This window comes from Phalacrocorax carbo, chromosome 1, assembly GCF_963921805.1.
Source record: "Phalacrocorax carbo chromosome 1, bPhaCar2.1, whole genome shotgun sequence".
Taxonomy (NCBI): Eukaryota; Metazoa; Chordata; class Aves; order Suliformes; family Phalacrocoracidae; genus Phalacrocorax; species Phalacrocorax carbo.
The window spans coordinates 163918894-163941341 of NC_087513.1; positions in this window are offsets into that span (position 1 = coordinate 163918894).

Here is a 22448-nt window from a genome sequence, read left to right on the forward strand (position 1 = left end):
AGAACTAAAAATCTGCTATTCAGATTGCTAGCAAGTCCAGTCTAATTTTAGTCACTGTTTCCTATTGGCATCAATACAAACATTGCTGATGTTTTTGTATAGAACAGGATATCCTGAGTCACAGTAAAAAGTGACATAAAGCAACATACAAAAAGCAATCAACATGAAGATGCTGATTTTGTACGGTGTTTTGCAATGTGTAAGTATAAAAGGTCTAATACAAATAATCCTGCATTACACCACGCTACAAAACCATGAACTAAATCCATCAAATACCAGACAGCAGTCAACATTAACATTAGTGATATATCAATGTTTCCTACAAAAATCAGAGATGAGGTACATGAGTAGCACTTTGTTCAAAGACACCCACAACAACACCCAATTATCTTGAAACAACTTGTACATCTGTAAGACCAGTCTACTTGGCACAGCACAGCAACTCTGCTAAGTGTAGGCTTACGTACATTCATGAAGAGGAAAAAGTGTTTCTGAATAAAGTGACAATCAACCAGGGATTTAGAGTCTTGTCATTTAATTTATTCATTTACCCTGTAGTTCAAATTCTTTTGTTCTAGTTAATTAATAAACTGTCATATTCAAGATTTGAATCATCAACCGTCCTTACACAGAAAGAAAGTATAATCCGTGGAGCAAAGAAATAATGATACCCAAAAGTTTATGTCTCATGACAGATCCTTCAATTATGCAGATGATTCAGCAGAGAGATTTCACTTCTTACCCAAATCAGAAAATAACAACACAATGTAGCTTATGTGACTTCAGTTGAGCAAACACTATGTTCTCTGAAAAAGTTGCTTCCCCTTTTTATAACTATATTGTCATAACTTACTTTATGTATCTCTAGTTAGATTAATTCCTTCTTCCTGAAAAAGAAATCAGTAGATAAACTGAAGATGCCCAATTCCAAAGGGATGTATAATCAACCTGTCCTGAAAATTATTCCTTTATGTTAGTAATTTAAAAATGGAGAAATATCAGTAGCCATTATTCAATCTTTATTTCATTAAAACTTACCATATTTCTTTTAACAAATCTCATTTCTCTGTAGTGCTAGACACACAAGATACAGTCTCAAAGCTACCTTTGATAAATCCATTCTGCAGCATGAAACACTGTTGTTATTGTTATTAGTTATAGTTACGGCTATATGTTTGTTGAGATAAAAAAATTGTAGTGCTTCACAGAACTATATTTAATATTCCTCTTTCTTCTAATTAGTTAATTTCAGTACTGAAAAAAAAATTCCATACTAAGTATTCCTAATCATCTTCTTGTCCTTCCTGTGTGTACTTTCAGGATAATTTGCTTCATGATCTTCCTGGGACTGAGGTGTAGCTGTCCAGCCTGTAGTTCTTTAAATCCTCCAATTTGCCCTTCCTGAAGGTGGGTTTGAGTTTTGCCTTCTTCCAGTCATTTGGAACCTTCAACAGTCACCATGATCTTTTAAAGATGATAAAGAACAGCCTCCCAATGACACTCTTCAGATCCCTAAGCACCCTGGGATGTGTCTAGCCTTATGAAAGTACGTGTATCTTTTTAGCTTAAGTGCTCCTTAGATTTTTCTTTCTCCACTGTGGGTACCACATTCACTCCCACCAACGCAGCTAATATACTTGGTCTTCTGGGAGACCTCATGGTAAGCCATATCAGGAAAACTGGATGCAAATAAAAATCAAGTAACTAAACATTTTCTGTGTTCTTTGTCAGTACATCCTCTGCCCACTGAGTATGTGGGCTCAAATTATTCTTAGCAATTTTTATTCTGCTGATATACCCATAACAACCTTTCATGTTGCCCTTCACAGTAGTCCCTAGTTTGAGTTTTGACTTTCCCAAATCCATCCCTGTACACACAGCCAGTGTTTCTATATTCCTGCTTGGTAACCTGTCCAAGTTTCCACCTTATGTATACTTCTTTTTTGCTTTGAACTTGTAGGGAATTATCCCACATATGTGCACACACACTGTGCTGGTTTTGGCTGAGAAGGGGTTAATTCTCCTCACTGTCAGGGGGGGTGTTGGCTGCCTTTCCAGCTTCCCGCGCTCTGCCATGTGGCGGGGCGGCTGGGAGGGGCAGGGCCGTGGTGGGGGCGGCTGACCCTGACTGGCCAATGGCAGGTTCATTCCATACCATGTGACACCGTGACCAGTATATTAAGGGGGGGCAGTTTGCAGCTCCAGGGAGGTGGTGTCGGGTCGGTGGGCGGCGAGCAGCTGCGTCGCGTGTGGTTTGTTTTGGTGGCGGTTCATTCCCCCCCGCCTCCCTCCCCCCTTCCCCCCCAGGTTTCGTGCCTCTCGTTGTTCTCCTTTACATTGCATTTCTGTTGTTGTTTCTTTTAATTTTAATTATTAAACTGTTCTTATCCCAACCCACGAGCGTTACCCTTCTGATTCTCTCCCCCATCTACCGGTGGGGGAGTGAGCGAGTGACTGCATGGGGCTGAGCTGCCGGCTAAACCACGACAGTCTTTTTGGTGCCCAACGTGGGGCTCAAGGGTCACAGCACCATGTTGTCCTGTTTGCAGTTTGTGTTAAAGATTGGTGTCGGTTTGTTTAGTCTGCTGTGTTCTGCTGTGATTAGTAACATTTTTCCTACAAGGTTTGTTATACAAACACTCGTTTTCAGCTTTATCTGGTATTTGGGGTTTTTGCTGAAACCATTACCGTACTTCGGATACCACCTTGTTGGGGCAATTAGCAATTATACCTCCTCCTCTGAGAGATTTTATATGGAAGAAATACAGAATAATACCTTTGCAACTTTGTTCTATGATATCTCTGCCTCTGTTACAACAACCTTTTTGTATCTTGAACATCCTTGGGTGGTAAAGGTGCACTTATTGTTCGTTTTTGGGCATGTTGTTTTGGTTTTGACTAAGCAACTTAAGAATATCACCCAGAAATCTGCCCCGAGGCTTGATAGTTACGAGTGGCAGGGCATGTGGGATAGCATGGGCAAATACCTAGGGCAGTGGGCACCCCCAGTGTTTTGGAGTTTCACCCCCGAACAAGTGCAGAATCCTAAAAAACTAGTAGAATATTTGGAGAAAGTATGTTGTTACGCTGGGAACTCCAGAGAGACACAGGTAACTGCAACATGCTGGGGTCTGGCCCATGTGTACCGAGCCCTGCTCAACAGTATTCAGTGCCCCCAGGGGGAAGAGAATGTCTCTGGGTTGAAAGGCAAAGTGACAGGCAGTGTGGCCACCCAAACCCCCACAACAAGTACTGGAGCTGGCTCAGAGAATTAACCCGTACCAGTATCAGTCACCCCTGTACACAGGACGAGATATTGGAAGCGGACATCAACTCATTTATAACGGGATGATGAAGAACCAGGGCCATCGTGGGGAGAGGAGGAAGAAGTCCTAAATGAAATAGAGACCACCTGTGCTGGTTTTGGCTGAGAAGGGGTTAATTCTCCTCACTGTGGGGGTTGGCTGCCTTTCCAGCTTCCCGCGCTCTGCCGCGTGGCGGGGGGGGCTGGGAGGGGCGGGGCCATGGCGGGGGCGGCTGACCCCGACTGGCCAATGGCAGGCTCATTCCATACCACGTGACACCGTGACCAGTACATGAAGGGGGGACAGTTGCGGCTCGGGAGCGGCGCGGCATCGGGTTGGCGGGCGGCGAGCAGCTGCGGCGCGTGCAGTTTGTTTCGGCGGTTGGTTCCCCTCCCGCGCCCTAAACCCCTGCCCCTCCACCCCCCCCCCCCCCGGGTTTTGCGCCTCTCATTATTCTCCTTTACATTGCATTTCTGTTGTTGTTTCTTTTAATTTTAATTATTAAACTGTTCTTATCCCAACCCACGAGCGTTACCCTTCTGATTCTCTCCCCCATCTACCGGTGGGGGAGTGAGCGAGCGACTGTGTGGGGCTGAGCTGCCGGCTAAACCACGACACACACATGTGCATACACACACGTGCATACACACACACACAAAATGGCCTAGCAAACAGCACTTGTTAAGACAGAAACATAAGTGTAAACACTGTGTGAATGAAATATCTGAAAGGGTGGGTGCCAGAAAAAATGATACCTCTAATTAGCTGGATTAAGCAGGTAATGACTAGGGGATGACCAAGGTACTTGGGAAAACAAACGAACAAACAGGTAACTGGAAAAGAAAAATAAAAAAAAGCATGAATATTTGTGACAGTGAGAAGAGATGGTGAAGAGGAAGCAGCATCTGTCACAGGAGGCAGCGTCCCCGGGCAGCCCAAACCCCTGCCCAGGTTGGGAAGCGCAGCATCCCATGAGGCACCAGAAGCAGCCTTCAGCCAGAAATGGGCTGGGGCTGCACACCAGGACTCCACCTCGGGGTGCAGAAGACAGTCCCTGGGGCAACGACTTGCTGTTTTGTGGACAGAGCTACTAAGATTGTAGGGAATGTCAGAATTACAGATAGAGCTAGTGCATCCATGGCTGCAACAGGAAGGGTATGCAACTAGGGGAACCCACACTCCAGAGGAGGAGCAATGTGCTCGTGGTTACCTAGCTGGTTGGAAGGGACGGGTATATGTATATGCAACTGTCCAAAGGTGTGCATGTGGATGTGGATTAGAATTTCTTGGTATCAGCTACAGAAGGTATCTTCTACATTGGTTCTAAGCTATGTATCCTTAATAAATTAATAAACCACTGCTGTCCTGTGAACTGAGCGGATTTTCTCTGCCACAGATCTCAACTATCCTGAGCACCCCTGTACATTCCGTGCACATCCATGCACATCCATGCACATCCCTGCTCTCCCAGTGCTATGTTCCCTTGAATTCCCCCTCAATGGGGGGGGGTGTGTGTGTGTGCTTTGGGAACATTTTTTTTACTTTGAGAAGGATTTGCTTGAAGATCAACCAAATCCCTTAGGCCTCTTTGCTGTCTCCTGTTGGAGCCTGCCAAGCAGATCCCTGAACAAACTGAAACTGTTCCCCCTTGTCATGAAAATACATTTATTGAATGATGAGAATAGTGAATTAAAATAGAATATCATTTTGATATGAAAAGAAATAGGAGCTTATTGTGCAGCATTCTGCCAAAGTAGAGACTTTGAATACAAATTTGATTTGGCACCTGGGAACTCAATTAGAGCAAATAAAAGGATAACCCTTTAAATTAAGTGTCTCCAAATAAGTGTTTAATTTCTACTTAATAAGGTAATGAGAGATGGAGGTGAAAGAATACATGCATAAAATTAAAGATTTAGCTATTCTGTTATTGAGAAATAAATAGGGAGGGAGACAGAAACAAAACCCAGATGTTAATTTTCTAATCTATTTTGCCTGTGTCCCAAAGGGAGGGTTTCAGAACACTTGAGAGCATTAATGTACAGCTTACTCACACAAAAAGGAGAAAAAATATGGAAAAGAAAGTGACTTAACATGAATGTGGATTATTAAAGAATTTATGTGATGCTATTAAGTGTTTTGTGATCCTGGACTCCAAAATTGGAAAAGAGAGCCTGGCAGATAGAAATGAAAAGAATAATATTCATTACCAGTGCAAATATCCATGGAGAAAAAAAAGTCCTCTCTTCCTGAATACTTTCAAGGTGTCTACCTGAAGACCAATATCAGATTTATGAAAAAATATGAAGCCATTACTTCAAACTGCGTGCTACCTTCCACAAAGATGCCCACTCTAAGTCACCTTTCTGTTGTGTCGAACAGGATATTCCAAAGGATACCCATGCATGCAGACATTGTCATCTTTTATGTCATGACACTGATATGATGAAAGGGTAGGTTATAACAGAAGCATCAGTTACTTTTCAATAGCTCCTAATGTGCAAACTCTTGACCCATTATAAACTGTGAGAAGCAAGACTGATTGCTTTTACAGCTTTATCATTTTGGCAACTCTCTCTGTGACAGTATCTTTGCAGTAAGACCATATTTAAGTGAAGAATAGGCACTGGTTTTACTTATTTAGTTATTAAACCACTTTAAGGAGGAAAAAATCACTTATTAATGCTCTTATTTCAACAGCAATGCCATATTTCATTTTAGTTAAAGATGATTTCTGTGTCAAATCTTATTTTAAGTGAAACGTGATTTTCTGTATTTCTTTTACACTCATTTTATTAATTATATTTAGTGTTGAAGCTGTGATAAATCCTTACTGAGGCTGTGAGATTCAGTTGACTTCAGTGCAAGAAGGGGGGATCTCTCCCACCTGATCTGTTAGAGCTGATTTTGGCAGACTCTAACGTACAAGGGGCTCCTCCTTTCCCACCCCAATGGAAGCTGCTGGTTCTGTGTCCCCAGGCCTGGACATCAATGAGACTGAGCATGTATTCCCAACAGGTGCACAAAGACACACCTGCGCACACATGTAAACGTCTGCCCACATAGACAAATGCAGACAGAGGGCAGCACCTTCACCAGCACCTGCACTACTATTGCCAAAACCTCTTCTTCCTCTCTGGCTGATCAGGATCCACATCCACACATGCAAGAAGGGACTCTCCCATAACTGGTCTTAAGCACACAATGTATCCTAGAGCTGGCCCCGGTCCCTAGTCTTCTCCAGCTGTTGGCCCATAGACAATTGGTACCTCCAGGCTCACTGTCCTGCACCAGTGGCTGGCACTGCAGCCTCTGCTTCAAATCAAGGGCTAAAGTGGCTTAGACCTTGTTAGTGTTCACACATATATGTGCATGCACGCTCAGAACGGGAGTGTACCTTCACAGAAAGTAGTTAAAAATAGGATTTAATAAGAATATAGGGCAGACTACAGTGATCAGCCTATGAGCTTAGCTAATCAAGAATACTGTCCAGCAGCTGGATTACAGAGCTGGACTCCTTTATCCCCTTTTCCCAGTATATTTTCACACTTGCTCCCTTCTGATCCACCCTGACCCCTCCCTTTATCCTTCCCTAAACTTTTCATAATAAGTCTCACGAAGTCCCACAGTTCCTTCAAAACATTCCATAATGTTTTACATAGCCCCAAAATTTGTTTCACCCTGCATCCCAGAATAAGCCACACACTCATCTAGGCAATAACCCTTATTAGTTTTCATGGTGCACTGGGTAAAGATTCTCTTTCACTGAGTCACTTTGGTGGGTTTCACACTAGAGACTACAGTCTAATCATTCAGTTAGTCCTCTTGGATGCTCTTAGAAACGGCCATTCAGTGTGCCCCTTTCCACTGACTAGGTTATTGGGATTTCTCTGACCATAATTTCTCCTTTTATCTGTGATGGGTCTGCATGTTTGGTGTGATTAGTCAAACAACGTGAAAAATACAAGACTGATAGGGAGGTTTTGTTTGCTTTGTTTTATAATATGAAAATGTCTTAGAGACTTAAATAACACTAAATGCTCATGAGCAGTCTATTTATTTAAACCTCGACAATGGCTACCTAAATATAAGTGCCAAGAGCTGTACTAAATACATACTTAAATAAGTGGTCTTATTATCAGGTGTGTTAGCAGCCATAATGTTTCTGGGAACTCATGATTTTTGAAAAACAAATTGCTTAGGACATAAATTAAGGTAAATTCAGGCATGTTACTTTTACTTCTAATAATTTAAGTTCCTTCAAAAGAGGTTAAAACATCAAAGTAAGATAATTATTTTTTAATGCAAGAAATATTCATTTCGAAATATAAGTTAGCATCAGATGAAATTCTTGTGGTGGCTCATCAAATGTCAGTTTGTCTTAGTTTCTCCATTGTTAAATTCTTCACAAAGCTCTAAGGTTTTATGCACCATCTAAGTTTTGGCTTCTAACTTGTATTTGTATTTACAGAAGGGTCTATCTGCTATGTAACAATGGGAATAAGTCTGTAGTACTCCCTAAGACCTCAGCTGCATAATGCCAGAAGGACCATTTTTTCCTCTTAAACCTTAACTTCTCCATCTATTCCCTGGAATATGATAGAATTACATACCTGAAAAGCATTTAAATAGTTTAGGTCCTCAGGTGATGGTATTTACAGAAGACTCAGAATATTATTGTTGATGTACAGTCAGCAGCAATAACAATTCATCTTAGCGACCTATATATTTTCAAGAACTCTTTGAAACTACTTTGGAAATTTCTCTCAGTGAAACACTGAGGAACTTGTCATAAATCCTTATGAAACAGGCAAATGAAAATAAAAGTGTGAACTTAATGTCATTCTTGTCTGTTTTTCATAAAGAAGGAGCCAAACATTTTTTGCATGTGTTTGGGAAGGGGAAGAACACAAAACCAGAATCAGTATTGCACTGCTCTGAATGTATATTCAGGGGGGGAAAAATATTTCTTTTGTTGTAAACTATCTTTGGATGTCAATCTAGTGAAGTTCCCACACTGTACCTTTTGGAACAGATGAGCTTAGATGACTATTCATATGACAAAACAAACAATAAACAAAAACCTTTCATGAGATATATCTACTGTTCACTATTCATTTGGAAAATTACAATTTTTCCTCTATGTAAGGTCATTTAGACACCCAACTGATAAATAGGTTTAGTTTTCAGACACACGTGGGGGATATAATCTAATAAGCTATATTCGAGCAAATAACATGCCTCAGCATTCAAGTTGCAGGTGGTGAAATTGTTTTTCAAAGATTATTCAGTCTCCTGTAAATTATTTAACAATCAACTTTGCTTTGTTCTGTTGAGTCATTCAAAGCTGCAGCAGAAAATAGTACCTAGACAAAGAAAAACAAGTCAGACTCTGTGCCAGGTTTCTAACACTTTCACCTGATGAAAAATTGGAAATTCAGATGTTGCATTTTATTTTAAGAGTAGTGTGTAAGTATTTTGACTTGAAGTTTAACTACTGATTTTTAGATGTATCATGAAAGGCTGTAATGACAGGGTGCAGGATGACTCTGTCCTTCATATTTCAGAAAGTGTGCCTGCAGCAGTCCTCCAGCAATGTGACATCTCACTGTCTGTGCTCCAAAGAATTCATTATTTTATAAGTTTGTGGTGGATTACAGAAGCTTCCATGACAAGTAAAAGGAAAAAAAAAAAATTTTTCTGACAACAGCTATGAGGAGTATTTTGCTGGTTATCATTCCGCTTGTTTATAATGAACTATATCAACAACATAATGAACAACATCTAGATCAACTCCCTCAAACTTATGAATTTCTACATTTCTTGGTCCCAAAATTACTCTGGACTTTACCACCCTGACTGCAAGGTCCTAAAAGTACACAACAGCTATTATGTTTGTTGCTTCCGAACTCTAGCAACTCTCAAAACACACATGCTTAAGTATGTCTAGGCTGAGAAAATTTGTAAGCTAATAATAGCACATGGGCTTTTCTGCATTCACAAATGCACATACAGTATTCAGTATGCACATACAACAAGTATGTTAAGTGCAATCCTCCAGCTTGTAGCAAAGTTCTACTGCTAAACTTGTTTTTACAGTATACATTTGGAAATCCAACAGATATTCTAGTCTCCAGCAAAAAAGAAAATATAAAATCACACCACAAAATTGAAAAATAAAGGTGTTGCTTTCAGTTTTTATGTTGAAATAAGGATTTTTACACTTGTTAAGGGAGAAAGTCCCCCAAAATAAACACAAAATCATTGACAAAAATATATCCAAGCAGCTGTTATTTTGCATTGATTATTCTTCTAGTTTAAATATTAGCTAACAAAGTAAGAAATAAAACAAATTCATCAAATTCAAACAAAAAACATTTTGGACTTAAGCAGAGTTATAGTTGTGTATGCCTCCTGGGAACTTGATTCCATATTATTAAAATGCCAAATGGCTTTCCAAGTATGAACACAGAAAACAACAGACATTTTAAGTGAATCTGCCTGGGGCTGAAAAAATATGACCAGAATGATTGCCTCCATCCCACCATTAGTCCTGTAAATTCTGGAAAACTAAGTAAGCAAACATAGGAACCTCAGTTAAACATGCATTTCTTTGTTTTATAAGCATCAGTTGGAGTTTTCTTCTCATTTGTTTTCTCCTTCTTCTGTAAATAGATATCAGAATGTTTCTGTGATTTAGGAATGTTAATTGGTTAATAACAATGATATTTCTAAGTTTAGATTAATTTGTGTTGGCTTTTCTTCTCAAAGTATCATCCTCACAAAATCTTAAAATACATAAGTTGATCCTCAGAGAAAGTAAGTGTCTTTTGAGAAATACGGAATTATATTTTCTCTGTACTTGTTAAATTAGCTGAACTGTTTTTCCAATGACACAGAAAAGAGGTTGTGGCTTTCTGCAGTGATGGTGTTAAAAATTAATGTGAGAGAAATATATCTAAGCTGTTTCAGGAATTACCCTTTAATCTTTGATAAGAACGAGTTATTTTGAAAACAGAGAGTTCAAATTTAACTCATAACTGTTACCATGATGATTGAAAATATAATATTTAATACTGTTATCCATATTTGTTAACTACGATTTTTTTTCATGGACCTTGCTCTCTATTCATCTTTATGGCAGGTAACACAACTCACTAATTGTCTAGAATAGTAGGGGTTACATGCTTATTAGCCAAGTGAATTATCCAATGTAATAGTAACTACTGTTATCTGCTTAAAAATAATGTACAGTGAACATGTGCAGGACATAAGGGCAAAATAAGTAATAATAATTCTTTCTAATAATGTTCATACACAGGAAGCCCACTTGTTATCACCTTACACATGCCAGTAAATGGATTGAACAATCAGGTAGTATAACAACTGCCACATCTTTAGAGCTTCTACATACTAAGAAAAGGAAAATTATCACATAGATGTGTCAGTGAAACTGTGTCACTCAACCAAGTTCCAGCAGTGGTATTTTGAAGTAGTAGTTAGAGGGTTTCCACAGCAGTTTTAATAAGTGCATCGTTCTTCTGAAAATTCAGGATCTCTGAGGCACAAAAGTAGTTTGAAATGCCTGATAGTCTCTCCTGGATCCTCCAGAAATCACATATTGTTACTTCTCAAAAAATAAAGAAGCTCTGGCTACGTCTACATCTTGTTTTTTATTTTAGTACCCAGGCAACGGGTGAGGTCAAATCAATCCCATCAAGTGTCTACCTTTTTTATCTCCTGAAGGACAAGGAAACCAAGACTGGAAATTATGGGGGAAGAGGGTATGCCCTGTGCACAAGAGGACATTATCCTTGTTATGAGGATCTGTCTTGACTTGGCCATGTCTCTGTCTATGTGTCTATGATGTGTGGGAATAGGCAAATGAAGGCGATCAGTGTCTTTCCTGGGAATGCCCCTATGTTTCCTGCTGCAAAGCCAGAGAGGATCAAAAACAGGCTGCCTGCATGGGTACAATGAACATATGGCTTAGGATCTTGGTAGTACTTCCAGCTTCTGGTCACTCCCAAGATGGATCAGGAGGCAACAACTCATAGGTCATTTCTCTGATGAAAGCTACCATTTTGAAAAGTACAGATGATACAGTGAGTGTAAGAGCAGACGGTATGAGTTTCTGCACTTGTTTTGTGTTTTAACATAAAATAGATTTGGGGCTTATCCTGATCGTATCAAACTTGGTGGAACTGAGCTGCATTTACAGCGGTAATAGTGAATTTAGTCAGCTCTATAGCAGAATGTATTCTGCTATCACATTTTCCTGAATGAGCAGGTTTCTTGCTGGGAAAATAGATTAAAAATTATCTTAAAAGGACACTATGAACATACTAATGCCTTTACAATAAATTCTTAAGTCCCATTAAACATTTAATCACCACTGATATACAGCTTAAAGCATACTTTAAGTGGTAGGTATTCCTCTAAAACTCTAAAAACTTGATAAAGTTTAGTATAGCTCTTACAAATCTTTTGTAAAACATCCTAAGACCTTACAGGTTTTGTTTTGGTTTTACTTTTGTTTTTGCCTTTTTTTTTTTTTTAATAAACATATAGTCACATAGTTAGGTATTAGTAACTTAGGCATTCAGATGCTGTTAAACAAACATCACCTCAGCAAATTTCAATCAGTAGAATCTGATTTCTGACAACTCTCCAGAAGACTATTTCTAATCCTGTTGCTATAGAAACATTTTCAGTCTGCCAAATATGCTATAAGGAACATATAAAGTATTACTTTTTCAGCTGAAATACCAAGAGTGTACTATCCACTATTACGTATTATTCCAGACCAATGCCATTAGAGTCACCTATGTTGGTAAGTTTCTAAAAATATTTCTCCAGAAATCTTTTCTGTTTATAAAAGCTCAGAAATGTACCACAATGCTCTCTGAGAAAAAGGATAAAAGCTTGGATATATTTGTTTACAATAAACATGGCAAACTCCAGGGAAGAGGAAGAAATGCAGGAGCTTTGTGGCATAAGAAAACTTTTGCTTTAAAGTATTATAGCCATTTTACTTTCTGCACCAGACTTCATCATTGACATCGTCTACAGATGTTAGAGTCCTGAATGGATCTGAACACATGGAATTTAAGAGGAAGGTACTCCAAAATACTTATTGGCAAACAACTTTCCCAATAACCTTGTTCAATGAATTGATGACATCAGTTATAAAGCACCTAACAATGTAAATGTTTTTACACTGTGATTTAAGAAGTTTGATTTGAAAAGTTTGTATATACAAATTTTGAAAATTTAATTGAGATTTAAGACCACAATCTGAGCTCCTTCCTGTTTGAATACTGTAAGCTTACTCTGAAATAAGATCACTTATACAGTAAGATACATGATGGTTATTCCACATTATAGTCCAAATGAATTTTCTGTATCAAAAAAAGCTGTAATAAATGGCTTTAAATTTGACCCCTAACTCTGGGTTATTTTTTGTGTTTTAATGTCTGTTTTATTTTCCTTCCACCGCCATTGATTTCTTTTAATAAATAAAACAGTCTTAGATACAGAGTTTAAGGGGGAAGTTGACATGATCCAAGGACCCTCTTTCTGAACTTTATTTTATTTTTTTCTATCTTCAAGGTTTCTGCACCTAATTTAAACAATGCTGATTAGAATATGCCACTTCTGTCTACATAAATGGAGTTTCTTTCAAATAATAGGGACTAAAATAGGTAATGAAACAACCTTGGATGTATTGATACAATATATGTATCCAGATGCAACCCATGCACTTGACCCCCACAACACACATGGTTGAGTGACAAACTAAATAAGTAATCTTACAATAGGATTTTAATGTATTTAGGACTGTGTTATGAGCCAGTAACACCGGAAGTGAAGCCTGGCAGACAAGCACTTTGGCTGAAGTGAATAAGCATAGATATGCTCTTGCTGGAAAGTCTGCAAATAAGGCTGCATGTGTATGTGCTTTGCTGCTTTTTGCTTCTAATCCATTTTGTCTATGGCAACAGCAAGATTGGTACCCATATCGTAAATAAAAGTAGATGGGAAAAAATACCATGGAATGAGAAATCCAAATCTAGCTTCACTAAAGCTGGAGCAATAGTCTTATGAACAACGATTTTCTATGCTAATATTAGTACCATGTAAAAGAAAACCTCTATGCATTACATCATTATGGCACAACCTAATAAAATCAGCCATGTCCAAATCAAGGAATGGATCACTCTTCCTCCCTATCTCTTTAGAAAAGATGTTAAAGCTTCTAAGAACTCTTGTAGAAATAACACAGACTAAATAATATGACTCAGATCATCTAGATACAGCCTTTGAGCATTGTGAAAGAACCATGTGCCCATCTAATTCCAGCCAAAACAATTTCCTGCTTAACCAGTTTTAAAGGGTAGAGAATGTAATTATAAATCAGAGATGTGGCAAGAATTCAAATTGGTGGCTAAAACCGGGGGGTGGGGAGAGGGGAAATGCTGTGGGGTGTCCCTTTATGCTGATCTTTTTCCCTGAGTCCTAAAGATGATGCCATAAAACATTCTGGCTTCTGGTTTATTGTCTTTAGCTGCTAAATTCAGTTGCAGATACCTCCCCAGAAGATACATATAGCTGTATGTGGATCATCACTGATCTGTCTGAGCAAATAACATGCTCCATTTGTTTACAGTGAAAGAAAATCCATTAGAATGGAAAAGTTTGCGAGCCTGAAACATTATACTTAACTTTAATGTGAAAAGGAACAAGAAAACCCCTTTTGCTTCTTTCATTACGAATTAATAACAAAGTACAAGCCTGCCTTTCTCCTGTTTTTAAAATAACTTTACCAACAAAACAAGAGCTAAATATCTGCTAAGGAAGTGTTATTTTGATAGAAAGGCATATGTTGTTTCTATGCTGTCCTTACCTTTTTCCATCTCCTTTCTGCCCATGTTGAGGTATTTTTATTCTGAAGATAATATTGATTTTTTTATATATCTTTTTTGAGGTAAGAATATTAATTACCTTGGTAAAGTTCCCAAAAGATTAGTTAGGTTTTAATTTCTTAATTTATTATATTTACAGTGTTTGTCTTTAAAAAGTTCATATACTGTTTGTGAGAAGAATATCTTAGAATGCCCAGATATTATTCTGGATTCAGGCTGATAAATTCAGAAAAATCTGTCTAAAATTTTAGCTATTTACTTTTCTATCTGACCTAACTGTATTTTCTCCAGACTTGGAGATGGAACTATGCAAAAGACAAACATGTTCCATGCCCACACTTAAAACTTTTAGCAGATACTACAGGTTTTCATGAAAAAAAACAACACTGAGAGTCTCAGTGGAATATGGATATCAAAACAGGAACTATGGAGTCCTTTATGTATTGTTGCCTGGGGTCAAGCTTTAAACTAGGTTCGAAGGGGGAAGGGGATATAGCCAGGCCCACTAGAGAGGAGCCATGGGGTGGCATGGCAATGTTGGGGGTGAAACCGAGAGCCCAGCTCAAGTGCATCTATGCCAGTGCACGCAGCATGGGCAACAAACTGGAGGAGCTGGAAGCAATTGTGCAGTGGGAAAGCTATGACTTAGCTGCCATCCCAGAGACATGGTGGGATGACTCTTATGACTGGTGTGCTGCAATGGATGGCTATGAGCTCTTCAGAAAGGATTGGCAAGGAAGGAGAGGTGGTGGGGTTGCACTATATGTTAAAGTGTGCTTCAATTGCATAAGCTTAGCGATTGTGATGATAATGTTGAGTGCTTATGGGTAAGGATGAGGGGGAAGGCCAACAAGGCAGATATCCTGCTGAGAGTCAGTTATAGGCCACCCAACCAGGACAAAGAGGTAGATGAAGTGTTCTACAAGGAGCTGGTGGAAGTCTCACAATCTGTTGCCCTTGTTCTCATGGGAGACTTCAATTTACCAGCTGTCTGCTGGAAATACAACACAGCAGAGAAGAAACAGTCTAGGAGGTTCCTGGAGTGTGTGGAAAATAGCTTCCTGACACAACTGGTAAGTGAGCCTACCAGGGGAGGTGCCTTGCTTGACCTGCTGTTCACAAACAGAGAAGGACAGGTGGGAGATGTGGCAGCTGGAGGCTGTCTTTGGCTTAGGGACCGTGATACAATTGAGTTCTCGATTCTTGGTGAAGTAAGAAGGGGGATCAGCAGAACCACTACCATGGACTTCTGGAGGGCAGAGTCTGGCCTGCTCAGGGCACTGACTGGGAGGCTCCCTTGGGAGGAAGTCCTGAAGGGCAAAGGGGGCCAGGAAAGATGAGCATTCTTTAAGAAGGAGGTCTTGAAGGCACAGGAGCAGGCTCTCCCCAAGTGCCACAACATGAGCCGGTGGGGAAGATGAGCATCCTGGCTGAACAGGGTGATTTTGCAGACACTCAGGAAAAAATGCAGAGTTTACCTTTTATAGAAGAAAGGGCAAGTAACTCAAGAATAGTACAGAGACCTCGTTAGGTCTTGCAGAGAGAAAATGAGACAGGCAAAAGCCCAGCTAGAACTCAACCTGGCCACTGTTGTAAGGAGTAACAAAAGATGTTTTTACAAATACATTAACAACAAAAGGAGAACCAAAAAGAACCTCCATCCTCTATTGGATGTGGAGGGGAAGATTGCCACTGAGGACGAGGAAAAGGCTGATGTACTAAATAGCTTCTTTGCCTCAGTCTTTAACCACCACACCAGTTATCCCCAGGGTATTCAGCCCCCTGAACTGAAAGGCAGGGACAGATCAGAGAATAAACCCTCCATAATCCAGGAGGAAGCAGTTTACGACCTGCTGCTCCACCTGGCACTCATAAGTCTGTGGGGCTGCATGGGATCCACCCAAGAGTGCTGAGGGGGCTGGCAGAGGAGCTTGCCAAGCCACTCTCCATCATATATCAGCAGTCCTGGTTAACAGGGGAGGACCCAGATGACTGGAGGTTTGTCAGTGTGACGCCCATCTACAGGAAGGCCTGGAAGGAGGATCTGGAGAACTACAGGACTGTCAGCCTGATCTCGGAACCAGGGAAGGTTATAGAGCGGTTCATCTTCAGTGAGCTCACCAGGCAAGTGCAGGAAAACCACGGGATCAGGCCCGTCCAGCATGGCTTCATGAAAGACAGGTCCTGCCTGACCAATCTGATCTCCTTCTATGACCAGGTGACCTGTCTAGTGAATGATGGAAAGGCTGTGGATGTTGTCTACCTGGGCTTTAGCAAATTATTTGACACTATTTCCCACAGCATCATCCTAGACAAGCTGGTGGCTCATGGCTTGGATAGGTGTACTCTTTGCTAGGTAAAAAACTGGCTGGATGGCTGAGCCCAGAGCCCTGTGGTGATTGGAGCTAAATCCAGTTGGCGGCCCTTCACAAGCAGTGTTGCCCAGGGCTCAGTGTTTAATATCTTTATCAATGATCGGGACGAGGGGATCAAGTGCAGCCTCAGTAATTTTGCAGATGACGCCAAACTGGGTGGGAGTGTTGATCTGCTTGAGGGTAGGAAGGCTCTGCAGAGGGATCTAGACATGCTGGCTTGACAGACCGAGGCCAATTGTATGAGGTTGTGCTGGTTTTGGATGGGATAGAGTTAATTCTCTTCTTTGTAGCTGGTAAAGTGCAGATGGCACATGGATGCTTTAGTTGTTGTTAAGTAGCAGCTCAGTGTTGCTAAGTAGCACCTATGATAGTGAGGGACCTTTCCAGCTTCCCATGCTCTGCCACGTGGGCAGGAGGCTGGGAGGGGCAGGGCCACAGCCAGGACAGCTGACCCCGACTGGCCAATGGGACATTCCATACCATATGACACCACGACCAGTATATTATCTAGGGCAGTTGGCATGTGGGGGAGGCGGTTGTGGCTTCGGGACTAGTGGTGTTGGGTCAGCAGGTGGTGAGCGCCTGCAGCACGTGTTGTTTGTTTTGGTTGTTCACTCCCCCTTCCACCTGCCCCGGGTTTCATATCCTTCTCATTCTTTTCCTTTTAATTGCATTATTATTGTTGTTGTTGTTATTGTTTTATTTTAATTATTAAACTGCTCTTATCTCAACCCATGATCTTTCTCACTTTTACCCTTCTGATTCTCTCCCCCAGGCCGCTGGTGGGGGAGTGAGAGAGCGGCTGTGTGGGGCTGAGTTGCTGGCTAAACCACAACAGAGGTTCAACAAGGCCACGTGCTGGGTCTTTTCACTTTGGTCTCAAGAATCACATGCAAAGCTAGAGGCTTGGGGAAGAGTGGCTGGAAAGCTGCCTGGAGGAAAAGGATCTGGGGGTGTTGGTTGACATCCTCCTGAACATGAGCCAGCAGCGTGCCCAGTGGCCAAGAAGGCCAATGGCATCCTGGCTTGTATCAGGAATAATCGGCCAGCCGGACTAGAGAAGTGATCGTGCCCCTGTACTCGGCACTGGTGAGGCCACACCTTGAATACTGTGTTCAGTTTTGGGCCCCTCCCTACAAGAGGGACACTGAGGTGCTGGAGCGTGTGCAGAGAAGGGCAATGAAGTTGGTGAAGGGTCTAGAGAGCAAGTATTGCAAGGAGAGGTTGTGGGAACTGGGGTTGTTTAGTGTGGAGAAGAGGAGGCTGAGGGGAGACCTAATCACTCTCTACAACTACCTAAGAGGAGGCTGTAGTGAGGTGGGTGTTGGTCTCTTCTCCCAAGTTACTAGCGATAGGACAAGAGGAAATGGCCTCAAGCTGCATCAGGGGAGGTTTAGATTGGATATTAGGAAAAATATCTTTACTGAAAGAGTGGTCAGGCATTGGAAAAGGCTGCCTAGAGAGGTGGCGGAGTCACCATCCCTGGAGGTGTTCCAAAAACGCGTAGTTGTGGCACTTTAGGGCACAGTTCAGGAGGCGTGGTAGTGTTGGGTTGATGGTTGGACTTGATGATCCTAGAGGTCTTTTCCAACCTTAATAGTTCAGGATTCTAGGATTCTATGATCCTAAGTGCTTTAGTATTGCTAAAGGTGTTTACATTTTTAGTCTGTCTTTTTGCTTGGAGCCCACACACCCTGAATCTTTTGCGGCAGCATTTAGACCAAGTGCTCTTATCCTTGCTGCTTTGCACTGGTGCTTTGAAGCACTATTATTCTGTTTTCCCTGACAAAGTGGTTTTTTTTATTATTATTATTTTGGCACGCAAATCATCCTGTTTCCCTTCTATTTCTTAATGCTTATTCTTTCTAGCTTTAGTTTGAAACCCTGTACTAAAGTTTCCCCCACCCCTGTCCATCTGGTGTCTTCTAGACTGTTGACTCTTTATTACAAGATAAATAATCAGTGGGTAACAGTCATTTTTATATCCAAAAAATACTACCCAAATAATAAACATTCACAAAGCTTAGCAGCCAGTGTGCAATGTTTGCTCCTAATTAAGCCTATTTAATTAGTGCCAATAGTATCAGCAAAGAAAGACCACCAACAGGAATTCTGAGTGGGTATTGATGAAAGTTATAGTTTTTCTTCTGAGGAGAAAAAGCAGTAAAGTTGTGGTTGTTGACATGATTGTGAGACCCCCTGTTGTACCGGAAAGGACAGCCAGGAGAGGACCTACACTTCTCTTCCTGGCTGTCTCTGGGGACAATTTTCTCTCTTCCTCACACTCTGCCTTTGTCCCTGCTCTTTCCCTAAGATAACCTTGAAGGCAATGTACACCATCAGCCTCAGATCTGAATAATAAAGCTTTGTGCCTGTCAGCCCATTTCAACTTTTTTTTGTGCAACATTATAAATGCTTCCACATCAGCTGCATATTTAAATAGTTGTTATTACAAATGACCTATTCATCAAGCTAAGTTATCCAAGTGATGGAAAAATAATTTGGTGCAGAGTTTTCCAATTAAATAAATGTGTTTAGGATTAATATGAAAATCATTTGTTTGTATCACTATGCAGTCAGTGAATCGGCACTCAGCATAAAAGAACAGACAATAAAGGTACATGACAGTAATTTATAAGTCTATGTCTGAGCCTTCCGATATGATCATACAACAATAAATGGTATCCATGTAAATCGTGGATCACTCTTCCATAAAATAGTTACTCCCAATTGCATTAGTTTATCTGTGTTTGGAAATGCAGTAACTAAAGTTAGTGCTGAATTAGCAGCACTGTGATATTCGACTCAAAGACACCATGGGTCCCAAAGCATTTCTGAATAGAGTACACAGATTTCTCTTCTGCGGGGGAAACCTTCTGCTTTTTATTTTTTTCCATTTTGAATACAGGGTTTGAAATCTGCCCTTTGTGTTCTAGCTTTTAGTGAGCAATTTTCCATTTTTAAAGGGAACTAGAAAGATTAGAAACTGTCTTATATTCTCTTTGTTTTGAAATCATGCTTATGCCAGGACTCATGTCATGTCAGAACTCTCTGGAAAACCAAACCAAAATTAAAGTAAATAGGATATGACTTCTTCGAGTTAGGGTTATATTTATACATTTTAGTTCTCAAGTTTAGTCTTCTATTTTAGAAAAAAAAAACCCAAACAAAAAAAATACACCCAAACAATGCACACCCCACCTGCAAAAGAAAAAAAAACCCAAACAAAAAACAACCCTGCAAAGCACAAATACTCAGATGTATTATTGAAAAAGGGCATTAAGGTCTGAAGTGTTAAAGTGAAATGTTCAAAAGTGCATGATGGGGCTTTACATAGGATTAGTATTTCCTTAAATGAGTACCATACTAGTATGTAAAGTTTAGCGTGGAATTCATCTGTGCTGTGTGGATCACCTCACACTTAGGTGTTTAGTTAGTTTATTGTGGTTATGTAGGCGTTCTCTATCATTAACAGAGGAATTTTGTGCATTTCAGTGCTAAATTCTTATCTGTTCATTTTACTTTGCAAACTTTCTAAGGCCAAAACAGGATCTACTCGCCAACTAAATGTAAATATTTTCCTCCTTTATGAATCAGATTTTTTTAAAATATATTTCAGATATTGTAAAAACATTTTTAGTAACAAAATAAACACAATTCTTTCACTTTTCTGTAGGTGTATAGAAGGTTATTAATTTTAAAAAACTTAAATGATCCTTGTACTAAAAATGTAGGAAGAGCAAAGGAGAAAAGGGGAGAGAGGTAGAGGTGTCGTTGCATAGCAGTGATTTTCTACGTTGCACTATATTTCGTTTGTGCCAAAGCCTATATTCTGAAGACGGGCAAATTTATGGTTTTAAAAATACCACTGCAATTTTCACTGACAAGTTTATCAAGAATATTTCTTGCGATAGTGAATAGCTCCCATGGATAAAATACTAGAGTTTTTTCAGTGGCCATTTTAGGATTAGGGCTTTATTTTTAAAAATGTTCATTATTCCCAGATGTGCTGGTTGTAGCTGCGATAGGGTTGATTTTCTTTCTAGTAGCTGGTATAGTGCTGTGTTTTGGACTTAAGATGAGAATAGTGTTGACAATACAGAGATGTTTTAGTTACTGCTGAGCAGTGTTTGGACAGAATCGAGGCCTTTTCCTGCTTCTCACACTGCCCCACCAGTGAGCAGGCTGGCGCTGCACAAAAATTTGGGAGCGGGCACCACTGGGACAGCTGACCCCAACTGACAAGAGGGGTATTCCGTACCATATGACATCATGCTCAGCATTTAAACTAGGCAAAAACCTGGCCAGGGGTTTGCTGCTTGGCAACTGGCGGGGAATGAGTCAGCAGGTTGTGAGCAATTGCTTTGTGCATCACTTGTTTTGTATATTCTTTTATCAGTATTATTATTATGTCCCTTTCTTTTCTCTCCTATTAAATTGTCTTTATCTCAATCTCAATGAGTTTTACTCAACTAATCTCAATTAGTTTTACCTTCTTTTTTCAATTCTCTTCCCCATTCTGCTAGGAGGGAGGGAATGAACAGCTGTGTGGTGTTTAGCTGCCTGCTGCATTAAACCGCAATAGTCTTTTAGTTTTTCAAGATTCTGCACTTGTTCAGGGCTGAAGTTCCAAAACATTGGAGGTGCCCACTGTCCTAGGTATTTGCCCATACTACCCCACACACCCTGTAAAATGTCTGTGAAATGTCCACAAATGTCCACAAAATTGAGTATATAAGAGGTTAAAAAAAAAAAAGAATCTTGGATATGTCTGCTTGAACACTTAAGAAAGTTAGTACCTGACTATTTCCTTATGAAAAGATACTCTGGCTAGCTAAAATGTTGGATTTCTTCGCTTTGAAAGAGGCATTTCTTTGTCTTTTAGAATAAGCAAGATGTTAGGTTAGGTATTTTATGGATGCTTCCTTCTGTTATCCACCTCAGAATCCTGCAAGAGGCTCCATAACAAATCTTACAATGTTTTTCCACCTGTTAAAGAAAAGTCTATATGATATTTCTTTTATTTTCCTTTCTTTTTTTTTTTTTAATTGCAGGCATTTTTATCAGAAACACTGAATGTAATCAGAAGGGGAAAATCAATCAGATCTGTTATTTATTTGAGAAGCAAAAGCAGCTGCAGGCGTATAAAATTAGAACTTAAAATCAGCTTTTACTTCAGCTACAGAACTGAAATCATGTAGAGTCAAAACAGGTGGCTGAGAAATGACCATGTTCCATCCCATAGAGCATTATTGCACAGCTAAAACATTTATGCTCAAGACTGTTAGATTTAATAGTGTATTTCTGCACTTTGCTTTCTTCACTGTTGTTCAGATACTATGTGATAAGTACTTGGTCTGTAAAGAAATAAGGCACTTAAATCCTGATTAATTGTCCCTGTAGGCAGTTGCATATGAAATTAAGATTAGATGTTAAATGGCAAACACCTTTCTTCACTCAGCTTCTCTTATACTCAAAGCACCTTCATTTTCACTATTAAGCCTAGGCAGCTAAGGACTATCTAAACTCTGTTGGGGATCCTGACTGAAGATAAGTGCCTTCCTACAGTTGCATAATTAGGCCTTGAAGAGAGAAGGGTTTATGATTTACTCTGTAATCTATTGTATGTGACTCCCACTCAACTGCCAGTTATGGCTGTCATTCTTGGGCACTTAATTCTCCCTCAGCATGAGTGTAAGAGTAGCCTAGGTAAGTAATCTGGGGCTGTGGGTTCTTGCAAATGGCAAGACTCCTAAAAATCAGGTATTGTTATGCAATGTGAACTTTTAACTTGGCATCCACAATCCTTCCTGTGATGTTTTGTGGATGTACACCTCAGCTGC